Below are 5,836 nucleotides of genomic sequence, written 5' to 3' on the forward strand. Positions count from 1 at the left end.
ACCTGGAGAAGATTCCTTCCCCTCCATCCAGTTCTCAGCAGCAGCTGATCAAGCACCTCAACATCCCCCATAATCCTTTGCTCTGCTTCCATTTGATGTCATCTTTTCCCAGGGATTAACACAGGCGCCCTGAGGGGCTGCGATAAGCACGGCTTCTTAGAACAGCCTAGTCAATAAAAAACAGAATCAGGATCCTTAAAAGTTTCACTTACACCCCCCAACACACACACACACACACACCCCAAAGTACTTCTGGAGATTTGAAAATCATGACCACCGATTTATCTGCACTTGAAGTTTAGAAGAAACTACAAATGTAGAGAAAAATGCAACTTACTTTATTTTGGCTGGACTGGACGTTAAATAAAACGTAACTGCAACATTTTACTCCACTGCAGTCATATCTGTCAGCAGTTTAACAGCAAAGCCTCAGGCAGCATGAGGGAGCTGTTTGGATCAGAACCAGAACAAGTGTAGGTGAGATGGACGTTAGCGTTGCTGCTGTTGTTAGCGCTGTTGGGCTGGGTGCTGACTGCAATCCTTTTCTCTGCAGGTTCCTCCAAAAACTGTCCTAAAAACAACACAAAGTGAGAATTCGTGAAGAGAAATAAAAACTTTCACATTTTTTGCCAAATAAAAACCTGATGAACGTAGCCCCACTCCTCTGATGCTACATTAGCCCCTGAATTCCCCCCCACACTTCATGAACAAAGAATAGTTTCTCTACCTTTAACATCAACTAGACTCACTTTACTTTCAGGCTCTAAACCACTTTATGAGTCACCAAGCAACATAAACTGCATATTATTCAAACAAAAGCAAAATAAAAATCCTAAAACCTGGAGTTGGTAAGATATCGCGGTGAGACTCCCCAGCGCGGGTTGGCATCCTGCCAAACTAAACCTGATAAAACTTCCAACTGTTAACAGAAAAGTGCACAGGAACCGTAACACAGCGCCATCTGCTGGTCAAATAGGAGATGGACATCTTACAGAGTAGTTCTAGTGAGTTTCTACCATGAACTGACCTGGAGAGAGAAACAAGATTCAGCAATGGGCTCTTTGCACCTGCCGCGCTGACGTCACAACCGCAGCAAATGCTGCTCTCTTTGTTCCGCTTTGAGTTACCATGACAGCTAGAAAAGACAAAGTCTTATTTCAGACGCAAATAAAACAATACTATGAACATTATTGTCTTCCTGATATAAAGGGCTTTTAAGTTTTCATGGATTTCCAAGCGGTCCTGAATTAAGAAGACGGTGGTTTGTAAATATTCGTCGCTACCAGTTAAAGCTAACGCAGCACAGCAAAGTTTACAGCCTTCACTTCACTCCGGATCAACTTCTTCAGCCTAAAGCAGAAGGTAAAGGAGCCTCCTGTGTTATTTCCATGGAATCACTTCTGTATTCAGCCTGAAAGAGTTTATGGGAACCAGAGAGCAGACCAGAGCCAGACAGCCGAGCTACTGATCCGCCTGAACACACTGCTGTAAACACCGTCCTGCTTCACAAGAAACATGCAAAACTAATAAAGCGAAGTAACACGGAGACCTTAAGGAACACGGCCATATTTTTCTAAAAGCAACAACTGAACCTGAACAGTCAGCTGAACTAGAACTCTGACACCAGAGCTGCTCTACTGTTAAGCTATGGGCTTGTTGTTCCTCAGGCTGCAGAAGCAAAAAGCCTGAACCGTAAAATCCCCGTTACTTGGTCTCTGACACTAACGACAATAAACCACGTAATATACTTGAACACAAGGTAAAAACATTGTCCGTTAGAATGGATGAAAAATGTTTAGATACTTAAATAGCACATTTTTACAAGACAAATGTCCGAGAATATTGCCTACTAGCATAAGCTAAAGCTAATGTTAGCCACAAAGTTTAAAGAAAGTAAAACTCACCTTTGTTTCTGTGAACTTATAACAATGCGAACATCTTAAAACCTTTCTCCAGATTATTGTCGGGGCTTCGGATCGATGTTCATCATTAATTGTTACCTTGGACAAGCCCTGCAAACACCCAGTGGAAAGAGCCTTTTTCAATAGATCGGAAACGATTGAGCCGCTTTTTCCCCGAACGCGGAAGCTGAGGAGCAAAGAGCCAATGACAACCAAAACTGCGTCTGAGGCAAACAGGAAGTCCGCCGCAAAACCAACCCGGAAGCAACGCCCCCAAACAAAGGTTCCGCTTCGCCAATAACTCTCCCATTTCAAATAAGCTAAAAGTTTGAACAATATTTCAAAATGATAAAACGACCCAAATAATTCGGTGACATTTTCAGGTGCACAGCAATGGAACTCGACAAATTTGATTGGTTATTGGTTCTCAATTAGCGACTGTATGACATTTTTATGACTTTTTATTTTTTGTTTACAGGATAAAAAGCACTTTGAACTGCCTTGTTGCTCAAATGTTTTATACATACAAAAAACAAAAGGTGAAATTTTTCAAAATCCTCAAAACCTGAACCTTCAGCCAGGTGGTTCTGGTCCAATTGAAACAGAAGACAAATACAGACTGTATTTATTAAAATATTTGAAATTCATGTACAGTATGATTTTCCTTTTATTACATAACTATGCACCATCTTGTGTTGGTCTAATCTCAGTGCAACAGACTGAATTTTATGGGTTGGATGTGATAAAAGCAGAACATCTCAGGTTCAATAGTTGGATTTTGTAACATAAATAAGGTTCAGTTTTAGATCCCCGTTTTTTCTAGATGTGCTGAGCAAAAGCTCCACTGATTGGTTTATGAATTCAGTTTCAAATCTTACAGCCACAGAAGCTACAACATATCTTTTAATTGAGACAAGATACATTTTCAGAGAAAAGCTTAAAAACAATAAGGAAAAACTTTAAGACAAACTGAGGCAATAAGAGATAAAAACAAAAAATGTTTTGGTCTGTTTTTGATTTTTGTCACACTTTGAAACATTTAGCTAGGAGAAGAAAACCTTTTAGGGGTAAATACTTTTCTCAGTCAGACCACTTGCACGTTGTTGGGAAAAACAAAATCAGCAGCAGAGAAGATGGAGGACGAGCCTAATGAGCAGAAAACAAAACCACATTAATACAGAAACCCCGTGTTCCCCCAACGGCATCTGACACTCTGCTCTTCAGTCAATAGCAAGCGATCAATACCTGGACCAACGTTTTCAGATCAGGCCAAGCATAAATCATTCATGTCATGGCTGAGTTATTGACCTTACAGGAGAAAAACAAAAACACACAAACTCATGGAAAACATGATATATAGGGAGAAATGTGTTTCCGCCGTTCACTCTCCATCCACTTACCCACAGAAAAACGAGATCATTTGCATTTCCCCGGGCGACGGTCCCGCTGGGCTCTGACTACGTTACATATGTACAGAAATTTTTCTTCATTGCACATCTAATCACTCAACAGAGAAGGCTGGGGCGTTCTCTGAGGGGGGAAACGGAGACGCACAAAAAAAGTTAATGAGGTTTTTCTGTCCTACACCTCCAGAGGCAGGGGTCCACTTAGCAGCTCTGTCATTAGACGCGAATTAAACTGGGACTGTTGTTTTGCTGCGCTATCACTTTTTATGCTTTAATTGCACAACCAAACTGCTCTGCAAAAAACAAAGGAAGTTGAGGATGACGCAGCGTCGATGCACAGGAACAGAGATCACTGCTACGTTGTTGTTTCCTGTTTTACGCAAAACTAATTTACGCACACAAACCCCTGCTGCACATTATTTGTTGCATAATTTGAAAAGTGGAGCAGACAAGGAGTCAGACACACAGGAGAGGCAATACGTTAGCAAGCACCTTTAGCAAGCCACAAACTGAGTTCTAATAATATTTTAAATCGCCTCCTCTCTGCAATCCATCATGGCGATAGCGATCTCTCTCTGTCCCTCCCTGCTGCAATAGACTTGCAGACATCTCACACAAAGTCACCTGCATACAGATTTATGCACACAGAAACACAGGAATCCTTGGAAACGCAACTTTAGTCTCAAAACAATGTAGCTTTCATGTTTTGATCACATAAACTAGTGTTTCAGATTTAAATCTAGTTTATTACAGGGTATTTAATTAGTTAATCACATTTTAATTCACAAAATAAGCAACTTTTTCAATTAAAAAAACATTTTTCCTGTCAAGTTACTGAATAAATAGACATATGAGATCAAAAACAGACATTTCAAGTTTTAATCTGTTCGTCAACCTTTAAATTGGCCTAAATTTAGCTTTCCAGTGTTTCAGGAACGTGTTAGCATTAGGGACTAGCTGCTAGCATGTTTAGCTTTGAGATGTTATTTTAGGCTAGCATAGCTTTGCTGATAGGCTATAGCTACTTTTAGCACAACTTGAACACAACAGACGGTGTTTTCCAGGTCCAATCAGATGGATTTATGAGGAGAAATTAACGACCAGAGGAAGCAGCTTCCTCGTCCATTGCTGCTGCTAGCGGACGTTCCTTGTGTGTCACATTGACGGATGTCCTGGAAACGTGTGAATACAAAGGTTCCGGCCGAAGCCAATGTATGCCAAAAACACATTAAAATCTATTTATTTAACTATTAATGGGTTGAAGTTCTGATCTTACAAGAAATACACTTTAAAGCACCATTTTGTGACATCACAACCAAAAAGCAGAAACACAGTGAAATGGTTTTATAATAAGAATCCAAAATTTGCTCATTAATAGAGATTGAAGTTCATAAGATAGAATGTCAAATGTTTTTATCGAATAAAAATCCTTTATTCAAACAGAAGTCCTGATTGGTAAACAGCTGTTCTGGTTCTGGTTCAGAGTAAACATTTAGAGAACGTCCATCATCAACCCAGAAGTGTCGACTCAGTGGGCCTGAATACAAATGCCTGCCACACCTTTCAGATTTTAATTTGTAAAAATATTAGTAAGGGATATAAAATGTCTGAATATTTCCTGAGGCCTGTAAATGTGAGACCCGGCAGCAGAATCCCGTCACGGTGAGCTGCTTCTCTTTTCCCTCCAGCCAGAAGACGACGCTGGTTTAACCAAAGAACTTTCACATTAATATTATCTGTGAAAAAGTCTTACCTGAAATTCCCCCACTGGAAGAAAATACTGTTGTTTTATATAAACGTCAAACAAACTCACAAAGTGAAGCAATAATCGACGGAGACAGCAATAAGATAAGAGACGGAGAAACTCGTCAGCCTTCTTTACTCTTGCAATACAATTTAATCTGCAGACTTTGCTGAGAGTGGAACAAGCTACAGGAATTCAATATGCTTACTGTTATTATTGAGTTTGACAGTATAATTTTGCGCCTGCAGAGCTCAGTGAGCTGCATGTGACTGATAGGAGCAGGAAGGCCCGGGTCCGGGGAACACGCCCAGAAACTCTGATCCACACAAATCCCACTGAAAACATGTCACAATGAAAAATGGCACCATTTCTTTTCATCTGTATGTTTTTATTTTCTTCCTTCTGTTGTGTTGGAGATTAATGCTTCTTTGTCCACATTTCTTCCCTTTGATATACAGAACAGATGAAAGCATCCTTTATTTTTACGCCGCCACCTTGACTGAGTGATGCTGCGTTTAAAAGCATGTTCATATTTTAATTTGCTTCTGTTTTGAGAGATTATTTTCAACTCTGGGGAACAAAAAGCGCGGTGTGTAATCTGCGAGAGCTCTCAGCTCAGCCTTCCTTGCTGGCACCAAACCTTTCTAATTGAACCCGAGGTATCAGGATGGGTGGTTCTGATGCCAGGTGCATACTAAAAATAGTCTCCTCTCATTGGGCCCTCTCCTAGGGATGCCATTTTGTCATGCATTATGCATATATGCAAATATGAGACAAGAAAATGG

At 40.4% G+C, this 5,836-nt stretch overlaps 1 long non-coding RNA gene across 1 annotated transcript; it reads right to left on the reverse strand.

Annotated features, from left to right (window-relative positions):
• Positions 1–2,025: 2,025 nt before the first annotated feature.
• On the reverse strand, positions 2,026–3,553 carry LOC114139491 (uncharacterized). Its single transcript, XR_003594455.1, has 3 exons — positions 3,302–3,553; positions 3,147–3,209; positions 2,026–3,047 (listed from the first exon to the last, which is right to left on the reverse strand). It is a non-coding gene; the product is annotated as an uncharacterized LOC114139491 (long non-coding RNA).
• Between the last annotated feature and the right edge of the window lie 2,283 nt (positions 3,554–5,836).

Source organism: Xiphophorus couchianus, chromosome 23 (assembly GCF_001444195.1).
Source record: "Xiphophorus couchianus chromosome 23, X_couchianus-1.0, whole genome shotgun sequence".
NCBI lineage: Eukaryota > Metazoa > Chordata > Actinopteri > Cyprinodontiformes > Poeciliidae > Xiphophorus > Xiphophorus couchianus.